The 13863-nt window shown below is 43.2% G+C and overlaps 1 long non-coding RNA gene across 1 annotated transcript; it reads right to left on the bottom strand.

The window, feature by feature from the left end:
• Nucleotides 1–5390: 5390 nt before the first annotated feature.
• On the bottom strand, nt 5391–8396 carry LOC146190115 (uncharacterized). Its single transcript, XR_014707703.1, has 2 exons — nt 6478–8396; nt 5391–6401 (listed from the first exon to the last, which is right to left on the bottom strand). It is a non-coding gene; the product is annotated as an uncharacterized LOC146190115 (long non-coding RNA).
• Nucleotides 8397–13863: the final 5467 nt, after the last annotated feature.

Genomic DNA, 13863 nt, shown 5'->3' with positions numbered 1-13863 from the left:
TATAGCCCTGACTATGCTAATGCCCAACGCACGTTACAGTGCTTATATTTTCATGTAAACACATCTCTGTCTGCAAAATCTCGCCCTGAACTCTGAAAACACTCCTTTTTCACAGCACCGCCACCCAAGCCAGAGGGTAATTATTACCTCAATTAATTTTTATAAGTAGCGCGTGAGGCTCACTGGGAAAGAGGATTCTGGTCTTGAGGGATATTTACAGAGCTTTAAAACGGGATAAACGAGCACAGTCCTCCATTTATGAGAAATTGTCAAGCAAACGCAACAAAATTCAAGCACCTGTTATCAGTGTTGCCAACTTATAGGTTTTTGCTCCATATCTTAGCGGGGTTTTGCACCGTGTAAGGGAAAAAGAAAGGACTGTATAACCAAAGACGGCATCTTCAGCAGTTTTGCGTTCCTGTATGCTTGTACTGGTGGCTGTAGCGGCTCTGAAATTGATGTTTCGAATTTCGCAGTTTTTTCGAACCGATATTCATTCCTGCAATAGAATTAACAACGCTATGGGCGCAGGACGTCACTGAGATGTCATGGTTGATAATAATAAAATGCGCCCAATGCGCCCTTAATTTCTTTGTGCGAGTTTGTTTTACAGCAACCGATGACACTGCTAACGCTGGTCATGGGGTGCACGCCCACACTGACACCTGTCGGGTATGCGCAGACGTTTAGGAGAGAGTGGCTGCAGGGCCGCACATTCCGAGAAAATTCTTACTGCCTTTCCGTTGCTATAGAAGAATAAGCTCGCTCGTCAGCCGGAAGAGCAGTGGAAGCGCAGGTGCATACTGAGCTGAACAAAACTAAATAGATTCTTTCTAATAGCAGATCTAAACATACAGAAGATACAGCTTGCCGAGTTCGGTATTCCATGCTGACATTGATCTGGTACAACGCATAAATTGAACACAAGTACAGGTATCTAAATATTATCAGTTGTAAACAAGGAACCAGGTCTAAATATAAATGAGAGATCTCTTGATTACTACAGGTGGACTACGGAGGTAGAGTAAAAGCGGCTCAAACAACAAACGGCTGTCAAATGTATAAGAGAAACGATCGGCACGACGTGATTGTGTGCGTTTGCAGTATTGCTGCAATCCCGACTGGAACCGAGGGCACAGAGAGCAATTGAAAGAAATTGAGAGTGCTCAGCAAACAAATATGAAACAGGCGACGTTATTTTATTGCGAATGCAATACTACAACAGCCAAAGCGAGACCTCAGCTGGCCGCGCATCTACGCCGTGAAGACTACGCCGTGAAGAGGCTACGCTACAATCTCCTATAAACAAATTAGCCTGCCATGACAGTTGACTTCACGTTAATCCTATGCCATGGGCAGGAGCTGCCAACTCGGGTCACTCCTTTCATATGGGAGGGTGATATCAGAATCAGCCTGCAGAACAGTTGGCATTCTCGTTACCCCTACGACACACAGGTACGCCCACACGGCTATGATGAATCGTGACTTTATATGTGGGCTGGTAGCTTACGCTCTCGCGTCATACCCTTAAAGGATGAGCTTAAGTGTCCCCAATACTGTAGCACCTTACACTGATAATGCTTGCTAGCGGAATAATGTAGCAGGCAAAAAAAGCTTCCGCCGTTGCTTACGCAATTTAACTTGGGTTAACCTGAGCCAAACCACAAGTAAATTTTTCATTCGAGAGTTAAAATGCCTCCATGCGGGGGTTTGTAGTCTGGAATGAAAGACGTACTTTTGTGACTTTTAGTCTACAAAAGGCATTCGAAGTCCTCAGAATAAAGTAGTCGTAGTCCAAAAGGTCTAATCAATAGGCACTCTGCAAAATACTTAAAGCGTAACTTATATTGTTAGTCGACAAATGGTAAAATAAAATTTACTAAAATGTGCTTTTTGTTGCAAATTGTTAATTGAGAGTTTGAGCAGGTTTCGGAGCTCCCTGTTGCGGAGTTTCCAGCTTCGTATCGGCAACGGCGATCGTTATGAAGCGCACAAAAACGGCGAACCACGACAGACACAGAGGAAAGCGTGGTGAACAGACAAAGGAAATGCAGCCGGCTAGTACTTTCACTATCACTGTGTCAGTTCCTCAACGCTAAACTATCATGCTATTTAAAGTGTAGCTGAAACTAGAACACCCGGTCCGGATGGTATTTCGTCCCACATATTGAAACGCTCTGCGTGGTCAGCTGCATCTTACATTTATCTAGTATAGAGCTAATCAGTTTCTACCGGTATCTTACTGAGTTTGGAAAACGGCGCACTAAATGACGGTTCATAAGTGTGGGCCCAAAAACACGCGAGCAATTATAGGCCTAATTTAGATTTTAATCTGGAGCCAAAAATTATAGGATATTGTATGCAAGAATAAAATAAAAGATATATTGGAATACATATTATTAAATGATTATCAATATAATTCCCCTAGGCGATTGTCCTGTACTGCGCAATGGTTAAATTGCAACACTGCTTCGTATCTGAAGTGGAGAAAACGACGCAAACAGACTGCGTGATTAGGTTTTCAGGAACGCTTTCGACAACGTTTCTCACATATTCTTGCTTTAAAACCTTTATAAGGCGAATTATATTAAGGCGGTTTGCAAACAGATCGCGATTTAAATTTCGCAGCGTCATCAATGGGTTATACTGAGCGGTGCTGCTACTTCCCTATAAGCGAAGTTCACATCGGGTGTTCTTTAGGGCTGAGTTTTAAGTCCACGATTACTTCTAGATATAAACAAAAATCACGTCTGTAAAGAAACGATGTTCCTTCTGCAATATCTCCACGTCTACCTTGTTTACTGCCGAATGTGTAGTGCACGAAGAAAAAAAGAAAAGAACTAGACGGGATTCTAAATTTACAGACTTGCGTTTTCCTTTGGTATGACATGTGGAAAGCGCAAATAAATAATAAATATTAGTCCATCTGTCCCTCACGACAAGGAATAAAACATAAAAATTTAGGCTGTGGCTAAAGGTACGTCGGACGGACCCGATCAATGGTCTTAAAGGTACGTCCGACGGACCCGGTGCGTTTTTCTTCGGGATCCGTCCGACGGATCCGGGAAATATTTTTCAGAGGTACGGCGGACGGACCCGATCGGTAGGGTTCTTCCGACGGACCCAACGCATTTTTCTCCGATATGGGCCTTGGGATCCGTCGGGAAAGCCGGACTCAGATGTGGTTGTAGCAACAACATGGTAGCCATATGTAGCCAAATCGAAGTTGGTATGAGGTGTACGTGCGAGGTGTAAGAAGTATGTACTACATACTGCATGCGTGAAATGTGAAATTACAAAGAATAGTACAGTGGCAAGAATAGTGCCTAGAATGGGTGATATACTACGTGATGGCATGATGATAGGTTTACGTGAGTTGGACCGCGGCAGGGTGGCAAGCACGACCAGAGCGCAAGCGCATGTAATCGCGGTGTTGACGGCCAGCCCGCGGCCCGCACGCCCGCTCATTTGGTCCTCGTTATTATGTGGATTAACGTCTACGACGGTCGTTATGTAATTATGTAGTTTTGATTCTTCAAAGTTTCCTCACTTCCATCTGTGATGAGATGCGTCACGTAACGCATCGCTTTCTGCTCGCATTGAGGTTTGGTGCTGCAAGTTCTACGTAGTACAAGCGGCGCTGAAAAAGCTGGGCACCGCCGGCGTGTCTCTAGCCCAAGCATCGCGTCATTCGTGTTTGTTGTACAACTGGAGGTGTGGTTTGTGCTTACCGTGAGATGCTGTGATTACGGATTACGTCCTACTAGAGTGCTGTGTGAGACTACGAAGAGTGCTGTGATGAGTGCGCCGATGTCCGGACGGACATCAGTGTGTCCGTTTATGATCGGCGATGTTGCACGTGCATGTCAGTGTTTATTAGGTGCAGTGGTAATTTATTTACACGCGCTGTACAACAATCAGACGAAAATAAGTCATCGACAATTTGTTAGCCTGTACTACAGAGCTCAAAACTCGGAAAATGGGAATGCACGATGCAGTTTTCGCATGTTGGAGTGCACCGAAAAATAAGTGCCCAGCCCACACCGCCGGGATGCGTATTACTACAGGTGAAATGGTGAAAATAGCTGCCTGGCACAGCACCTTTCTAAATGTTCAGGCTTTGTACTATTGTTGAAGGCCACTTTATCATTAATAAAGGAACGAATATGCTTTATGTGTTAATGACTAATGCTTTTTCAACATATTATGTTCATTTTTTTTTTCGTTTTTCCTTAGTTTCCTTTGTTTTTCATGCTAGACAAACACAAATAGTACACTTTTAAACTTGTCAGTCCAAAGCTGAACATGAATATCTGCCATGCATGTGACAGCTTTAATGCTAGAAAGGTTGACATGTATAGCATGTACGTACACGCTGCGACATCTTAGTGGCACGTTAGGCTACTTGCCCCAAGGTCGTGATGTTTAATACCAGTGATGGCAGTCGCACTTTGGTGCAGGTGAAATGCAAATGCTTCTGTTTTCTGCAAGATGTCAATTCAAAGTACAAAGCCCAGGCAGTCAAATTAGTCTGGAGCTCTCCACTACGGTATTCTTCATAGCTACATATGTCACTTTAGGATGTGAAACCCTACATGCCACAGGTAGGCTGCATTGTTTTTTAGATTTTGTAACCTCTCATCTATGTTTTGCAACATTTGGCTAATTTTAGTTCCCAAACAGTTGCTAAAGATGAAACCGAAGCAGTTCTTGGCATGGTTTGCTGCTTAGATTAATTTGCTAATTGAAGTTCTTTGAAACTTGCATCAATGCTGGACAGTTCAAATAGCAAGCAGTTGAATTACAGAAATGACGTGGATCATGCATTTCAGTTCTGACAAGTGGAAAGTAACGGTCCCCTCCTTGCATGCATAGGTGCCTTTAGACAAATACATACTCGGGTGTGTGATTGTGACGCATATCAAGGGTCAACAGAAGGCCATGTGGAGCCAGTGTGATATTCTTCATGAAGGCTAAAGTAAAATTGTACAACAGCTGCTGTACCATGCAGAAAAAAAATTGATCATTTAGTGTATGATTAACTGACCATGAATAGCATCTTACTCAGAGTATGATGTGATATATATCTGGTTTAGCATCCCAAAATAACTACGGCTATGAGGAACACAATAGTTGAGGGCTCCGGTATGATTTCGACCATCTGGGGTTCTTTTACATGCACTGACACTGCACGGTGCATGACGGCCTATTGTTTCGCCTCTATTAAAATGTCTCTGCTGTGGCTGGAACCAAATCTGCATCTTTGGGTTCAGCAGCCAAGCACTCTAACTACTGAGCCAGCACAACGGGGCCAAGTATCAAAATGCATGCCATTACATTTCTTTCTAGCCTGTGGTTTTCTTCACAGAACTAATGTATACAAGGAAAAGTAAACAGCAAGAAAACACTAGTTTTATTGCACATTATATTCACATTTCAGCAAACATTCTCTAGGAAAAAATTTCTCATAATGTTTTCATGGAAACCATGAACAAAACAAAACAATGCACTTACTCCACTCGAATTATTAATGGGCAAGGTTGCATCTATGCTACTACACTGCGCTTATCACAAAACCACCAGCCCCATCTGCTTTGGCCAATCACTTGATGGAACTAACGGAGACAGATGTCGCACACCACAGACTGGTCGTCTCGCAACATATCTCTGCATATGTTGCATTTCAATTTCATGCCTTTCCACTTAGTTTCAACTGTTGCCAGCATTACTAGTCACCCATCTTTTCTGAAATTCGTTTTTACGCTGTTGGGATCAGCATCCTTGTTAACGACGGTCTCTGGCATTTTAGATGCTATCATTTTCACATCTTCCTCATCTGGAAGAACGAAGGAAATGACAAGCTTTGAGCAGACAAAAAATTAGGGAGACTCCTAATCTCCACCTGTAAGGGTATGGTGTGCCAGCGTTAATGGTTCTTGTCTGCAGATCCCACTGTGGATTCTCGTTAATTTACATGCCCTTTGCTACAAACATTACTACTAATTCCTTAATTCATGTCTCTGTTATCTCAGATATACTCATTAGCATATGGTCGTAGGCTGCCCTGTTAGGTGATAGACAACCTAGCATAGACCTCTGTAAGCCTCAACCTTTCTTAATTGGAGCTGAAACGTTGAAGCTGAAATATTTCAAATATAACTTTGTAAGCTTGGCTTAACAGCTCCTGCCATGTCGTGTGGCCTCGTGACATTTGGCTCGTGGCACTTTTGGCTTGTGCACAGGGGTCATCTGTTAAACACTGGTTAACATGCATGAAAAATACATTTTCACACAAACTGGTGGCAAATGGTCAAGTGGTGCACTGAAGATTCTGAAATGTATACCTATATTCATGCAAGGATCGCATCATCACATAACATGATCAAGAGTTCTATCAGTACCTGTAGTTACATAGCATACCTATATTCATGCAAGGATCGCATCATCACATAACATGATCAAGAGTTCTATCAGTACCTGTAGTTACATAGCATTTCAATGCCCATTAAAGGACCACCTCAGACAATGGTTGTTGTTATCTCAAGACCTGTTCTAACAGCGTACTGACGCCATTCCACTGAGCGATGGACATGTATATGCATACCCTAGATAGCTCATATTGTGGATCTCATTTATTTCTATAACTTCCAAGGAGTTCCTTTCGTCAGAAACTTTATGAAATCGGGGCAGTAGTCTTGAAAGGTGATGAAAAGAAATAACCAGGTTACCTTGACGCAATGCTAAATTAGAGGGTGAATATGCTGCATGAAGATACCAAGAAGCTTGTACAAAGAAAAGTGAGAGTGAAATGGCAGGATTTTTGAAACATTGAAATAAACTACAAACTACACTTGTCAAACCTGTCATTAAGGAATGGAAATCATGCAGTAATCAAAAACGCAACATGGAAGCCATTTTAGGTCATCTTCACAAAACACATACCCACACCTCACACACAGCTTCATACTTATGAAAGAGGACAAACCAATATGCAAGGAGTGTGGAGATGAACTAACAATAAACCATATCTTACACATGCGCCAGAGTCGAGAAAAGAGGAAACATTTTGTACAATTTCCAACAGATCCATTTCCATCCCAGCATGATCCTAGGAGAGACGTGCAAATTTCCTGCATTTTTGGTTTCCTAAAATGTTCCTAAAAGAGCTACATCCTAAAGAACTTTTTTAGTCATTACACACAAAATAAATACATTAAACCTTGTTCTTGGTGCATGGCAGCATTAGTCGCTTAGGCACCATAAAAATCAACACAATGCTGTAAAGTATACCTTGGTTAGCTATGTTATATGAGACAAGCTTTCGGCCTGGTGTGGTCCTTATTCACGTGACAGCGCTGTCATGAGGGTCTATGTCCCAGCGATCGGAAAGTGACCTATTCCAATAATTTTACAAACTGAAGGTGATTGTACAGATTTCTAAAGACTGGAGTGCTCAACTGTTTTATCAACGTCCGCCTGCTTTGACAGCCTGGAGTGAAACTGTTGAAGAGAATACATTTTTGAACATTTAACGCGTTTCTGAAGGCGTTGCTTTCAATTACGGGGCCAACAAAAAGCAGGTGAATGTCAAACGCCGCCTAGATAGGCTTTCTAGCAAGACAGCGGTGTAGCGTGGAAAATCGCTCCGCCGATCCATCGCTGGCGCCGCTGACTTGAAAGGCGAACTGTTCAAACTTTTATAGCTACTGACCACACCTGAAACACTGAATTGCGCATGATCAAGGCAGAATTTCTTTAACACTGAGCACTGGTAGCTATCGATTTCGCGCCCAATATTGTGAAAATCTGTCCTCTCTTCGATCATTGATACGTCCACGGTTGAACATTTATGCGCCTCGGGGTAGGCCAGCCGTGGGAACATGGATGCGTGGTTGTAGCAACGATCGCTTGCATGGCACACTCTGCAAAATTCCAAGAGTCAGCTTCTTCAACGAAATGTGCAGCGCACATTTTCTACCGCGTACCTAAGCCCGGCGATGCATGCATATCGATCCCGATCGTTTCAAAGCTGCGCGGCCGTTCAGTCGGGTCACGCTAACCTCGAGCATGCGGGGGTTTAAACTACATGTACACAAACTTCAACGACAAGAAAAAGATGCAGCCTAAGCACTTTAGTCAAGTAATCCCCTATATACCAAAGAACATTGCTGTTCACAGGGAATTCGGATCATTCACGCTTCCGGCTTTCCGGTTGTGCACTCTTGCGGTGCGGTGCAGTAGGTCTTCGCCTCGACGAGTCGATGTGCAGGCCTCTAGTAGATTCGGCATGTCTTCTGCCACGGCTCTGAGGTAGAATTTAAACGAAGAATTTAGCTAAAAACATCCTGTTTCCTCGGTCTGCATGTGAGGAACGAGCATAATGCCATTTCACATACATACTTTGGACTGCCGAATGTTCAGCTGCACGACAAGGTGTGTGTGTGTTGTGCCGGCGCTAGATCTTCAGAGGTCGATGCTGGACCTAAGACAGCGTAAATGCTAGGAATAGCTCGCTCGCATTACGGGCAGATCGAGGTGATAGTTTAGTGCGAAGCGAAAGCTGCTCGTGAATGTGCGTATCTCGATGCCAGCTGGTGGAGCTGGTGCAGTACGTAGCATATCGCCTGCAGCTATGTGCTTGACAGCGATGTTTGCCGTACACAACCCTAAGTGAAGACCGTGATCTATGTTAGAACGGATACACTCTTCGTAGCACCTCATCGAGAGTCGCGGCTAGCTGATATCATAGAGGATGAGATCCATTCACGCGTAGCAAGCGGAATGGGGCCGCGTTCGACGTGCATATAGCCATGAGCCTGTATATCGACGTCCGCCGTATCTTTACGAGAATCGAATGGATCCGTCGGACGTACCTTTAGACACTTCGAAAAATTTATTATTTTCTGAACACTGATATTATTAACTAGCAATATACATATGAATAGTTTGATGTGACGTTTTCAATTGATTGTTCTGTAATGCCCATGTCAATAATGCAGTTGCATGGGATTTAGGAGGTATAATTTCATTCAACTAAACCTGAAATCCTCACCTGTTTCTCTAAAAATCACTGTTTATGTTTCACTTGTTCGACTGATTTTGGAGTTTGCTTGATGTGTGTCTGTCGCCCACCAGAACGTTTTAGCTGAACAATTCAAAAGTTTAGAAAATAAAGCGGCGAGGTTTCGTTCTAGGCTGGTTAAGCGAGATGGGAGCTGCGCTAAAATGAAAAGTTTGGTTGCAATGAAACGCTCCTTGCTCACCCCGAATAAAATTACGCTTCAAATTGTTATTTCAGATATACCAAATCAAAACCAGAATTGACAAATACGCTTAATTTAAACAACACTCTAAATATAAAAGAAACTGATCACGACTTTTATATACATGCCGATCGCACTAGAAGGAGCCTCTGTGCTAATTTATTTTTTCCACGCTATCTGTAACATATTTTACTATATGTGCTCTAATACCGAGGATTTTTCTATTCCATGTTGTAGCCCCCGCCGCCTAAAAGCCCTCGGGTAAAGCGGTGTATCAGTGAACCAAGAAATATACAATGAAGGACCTTGCCAAAGTGTACTTTTGCACATCTTAAATGGTTTCAGCGGAGTTGAATCAGATGTAATATTTAATTTTAAGTTTAGCACAATGCTTGACTTACGGTTTGGGTTAGAAGTGCAACAGCAGCCTTTAGAATCCTTGAAGAAATGAGAAACAAGATTATCCACACTAAAAACAGTCAATTTCTTCTGCGTTCAATTGCGCCATATGTTCACGCTTGGCTTATTCGAACCTGTCTGCTGTGTTCGCAGACAGTGACCTTGGAATATTTATTTTTCTACTGCCATCCCGCTGCCTTCCTTTCGTTTGGTTCGGCTTCTTGCACAATATTCGCCACTCGCCGGACGCAGAACGCGCCTAACAGTGTCTTCTGAAAATCCAGCGTAAGCTGGATTCAAGCAGCTATGCGATCTGGCTAATGAGACTGTGATGAAACTCCACTGCGAGTCGCAAATTCTTGCGTGGGTTGACCTACCGCTTTTCTAACAGAAACGATTAGTGTCAGCTGTTATGACTACAACCATAATTTGTCCCCTAGAAATACATTTGTTTATATTTAGTTCTTACCGTCAATCGCAAGGCTAAAGCCAGCATCAATTCGCTTAGGCGAGTATGTCATTCACACGCATCACACATCTGTATAGACTCACCGAAGTCGTCCTGTTTAAAGACACCCACTTCAGTGAAACGATAGGAAAGCAAGTTTTGCATCAGATGAACTGGGACAATAATCTTATAAGGATTCCTCTTTGAAAGCTTATTTCTTATTTGGCAAATCTCGATGTCTCTATGTGCCTAATGCATCGTGGCAATCAAGGCAATATACACAGTCTCTGCAAGGAAAGCACTACGCACTGCAGCAGCTTCCTATCGCAGCACTAGGGATATATGCAGGTTGCCTGTGGAATTACATCGATAACGAAGCTACATCTTACGCGAATACAAGCTGACGGGGTCTGCAACTTAGTGATGTAGTACCTGGAATTACCTTAGCAGGACGACAAAGATACCTGGGAGATATGAACATGATAGAAGTACATCTGAAAGACAACTGCGCCTTCAATCGTTCTGATGAAATACACTGCTTTTTCTACCAGGAGGTGCGAACGTAGCGGGGACTTATAAAGGAATCCTAGAAAAGTATTCATAGAACGCAATGTATGTTCTTCGAAATTTGGTCGGAATTATTTCTCGCGGTCCATCTTGAGTACGTACATACGACCCATGTAGGCGTCGAATTTTCAAAACTAAGAAGCAGCATGTGCCCCGCCGCGGTGGTACAGTGGTAAGATGACCGACTACTGTGCTGGAGTTCGCGGGTTCGATCCCGACCGCCGGCAGCTGCGTTTCGATGAAGGCGAAAAGAAGAGGCGTCCGGGTGCTGTGCGATATCAGTGCACGTTAATGATCCGCAGGCGGTCGAAATTTCTCCGTAGCCCACCACTAAGGCTCCTCTTTCCACTTTTATTCCCACCTTCCTCCCTTGGTTTAAGGGTGCGGTTCAATTGTCCACAAAGCAAGTGTGACAGATACTGTGCCTTTCTGTTCATGTGAACCAATTAATATTACTAGAAGGAGCATGCTGGTTAGCACGATGTTATCACTTTACTGCTCCGGCTGAAGCGATGACACAAACCCACTTCAAATTTCAAAATGCGCAAGCGTGAAGTAACGACCACAAAATAAAGTTAAACGATCAACGTGGACGGGACTACAATATCTTACTTATGTTCTAATAAACCGCCCAACTCAAAGCATGTTCTGCAAGTCAGACGATACAAACAATGAACAATTAATGACAACATGAAAAGCGCTGCTCATTCAATCCCAAGAAAAAAACTCAGAATTTTGTGAGAAAATCTGCCCCTCCTAAATGATAATAATGCGAGTTTAAGTACCCAGCTTAATTACAATTACACAAATTCTGGTGCCTGTGAGCCGGTGAATTGCGGGGGTAGTAGTGTGCAATAGTTGCTTCCATTGAACTGGCTACTCTCGGTCGTAGAGTGGGGCGACCTACCAGACTATTTATAATGTTCATGTACAAAACTACAATTTTAAAATATTTATTTTCTTCGGTTAAGTTAATAAAGGCTCTGTAGATATTTTTTTTTACAGACATGATGGCGCTGTTGCATATGCTCAGCAGTTTAAACACTAGCCGCTGCTACGCACGTATCCGGGAAATTGATCAGAAACTTCGGCTTTGTAAATATTAACCTTCAGACTGCAATCCTTAGCTTTAGCCCGAACGTATGTATAGTTTGATTTCGATTTATTGAATATAATTTCGCTTTTACCCTGCGGAAAAACAAGGGTTAAAATACTTGCCGAGCGCGAACTCTCGCAGTTCACGCCGTAGAAGCAGCGCCGACGGTGGATTGATAGGGAAGTGAAGCCGCATTCTCTCACGATGCAGGCTGGAGAAAGAATGAAACTGTGGCAGTTTAACTCGGTTAAACATCGATACAAGTCCAGAAGGTTAATTTGTTCAGAGAATGTTTGCTTCAATTGGCCGCGAGCTTATAAAGCAGGAAACTTATTATCCTCATCCAAGGATTCCGAAGGAGTGGCGCCAAGCCTCATTTGCCCGTCTCCAGTGAGCTTCGAGCCCAGGCCGAGGCAAAGAGATAAAATTCGCTACTGCTTTAACATAGGATGCCAAAGCTTTGATTTTTCATCTCTTTGGCAGTTATTTCTGAAAACAGCGTCGACTGTTCAAACCTTCAGTTGAGTGGAGTTTACAGGTACCTTATCTAATAAGAAGTTTAACTTGACCACTTTCTCCAATATAGTGAAGAATGCAGGTACACAGGTTACTCTCATCAAAACATGAACTATTTGTCAGCCAGAATCCTCAATATAGAAGCCGGCTCCAGCGTCGGCGCACTGGCTCATCTTGATGTCACTGGGCCTAACCTGCAGCAGGCTTCTTCACGCATTAGCGTGTAAGCCTAACGCTGCGCTCCTGACGCCCTTGCCTTCATGTTCTTCTGATCTTCTACGCTTCTGCCCGTATATCGGTGTTTAACCAAGCTGAGCCACCTCGGCGAGTTCCAAAGGTGCGAATATTAATGGCTCTGCCTTTAAAAACCTGTCAGATACCTTATTCTGGCTGCAGTAAGCACCTCGCCTGGAAGACGCCGCAGTTATTTAGTTCCAAACTTGGAGAAGTTTTGCCTGCAAATACTTTAGCTCAATTAGAGTACAGTGAGGCTTAAAACCTAAAATCACTTCCGTGCATTCAAGTAGCGGGCAAGGCTCGGTGGTGGCTTGGTTGCCTGAGGCGCCAGGGAACCAGGTTGCTCTTTTTTGAGAGGAGGAATTTCACTTCATACCCATGCAGAATTTTTTATACTAGACACTGTCCCCATGTGATGATAGGATGCTGCAAGGGGTTTTCCTCAGCTCGATATACGAGAAATTTCAGCTGAAATCTTGATTACATTACAGGAGCGTGCATGGGATTAGGTTAATTAAAATTGCCACTCATTTCACGCAGTTTCAACCAGGAAGATTTTAGGGCCTGTAGATGGGATGTCATAGTGCAATACCACTTCGTCGGTAAGTAGAATAGAGCTAATATTCCGGTTTGAGCATTACTTGGCGGATTCGGTCTTGCCAGCCTAAAAAGTCCCTCAGCGCTATACATTTGCAAATGCAACTACGGCCCCAAGAGGGTGTTTGGCACCTACTTTTGCTGAAGTTCCTCAGTCCTCCTTTTCATGCAAAAGGACTTTAAAAGTAAATCGTGATTCGACTCTAACCTCTTCACCTCTAAGAATGCCTCCGCATTGTCATCTCTATCCGATAGCTAGAGTGGCTGTCTTTTTTCCATACATTGTGTTCCGTCTTTGAATAAACTTTCAGTTGTGAATAAGCGTTCGTACTGTGGTTCTCTGTTTTGGTGTTTGGCTCTTGCACTGTTTTCCATTCAATCTATCCGTCATTGCAGACCACACCAAATAACGCGGTTTTTCTGCGATACATTGTACCTGATAAATAGAGAATAAATTATTTTTTTTGCATCGCTAGCACCCCATTCTGCAAACATATTTTTAACGAGAGTGCATAAGACAGGCTTAGCAAACCTTTTCAGTAGCCCACCTTGGCAGTACCAGTTATGTAAATAGTCATTTACGTTTGCGTTATGCGTAAAGAAAATAGCTACCTTGCTGGAGCTTGAAATAATGCGATAGCTTACCAATAAAAAAAAATAAACCGGTTTGTCTGTGATAGGGTTTTGTCTCCCACTCTCTTGCCGTATAGCTTTATGTCACTCGTAACGACACTTTTTCT

This window comes from Amblyomma maculatum, chromosome 5 (genome assembly GCF_055883805.1).
Source record: "Amblyomma maculatum isolate TAMU_Amacu chromosome 5, ASM5588380v1, whole genome shotgun sequence".
NCBI classification, from domain to species: Eukaryota; Metazoa; Arthropoda; class Arachnida; order Ixodida; family Ixodidae; genus Amblyomma; species Amblyomma maculatum.
This window is presented reverse-complemented; position numbering and strand designations above follow the sequence as displayed.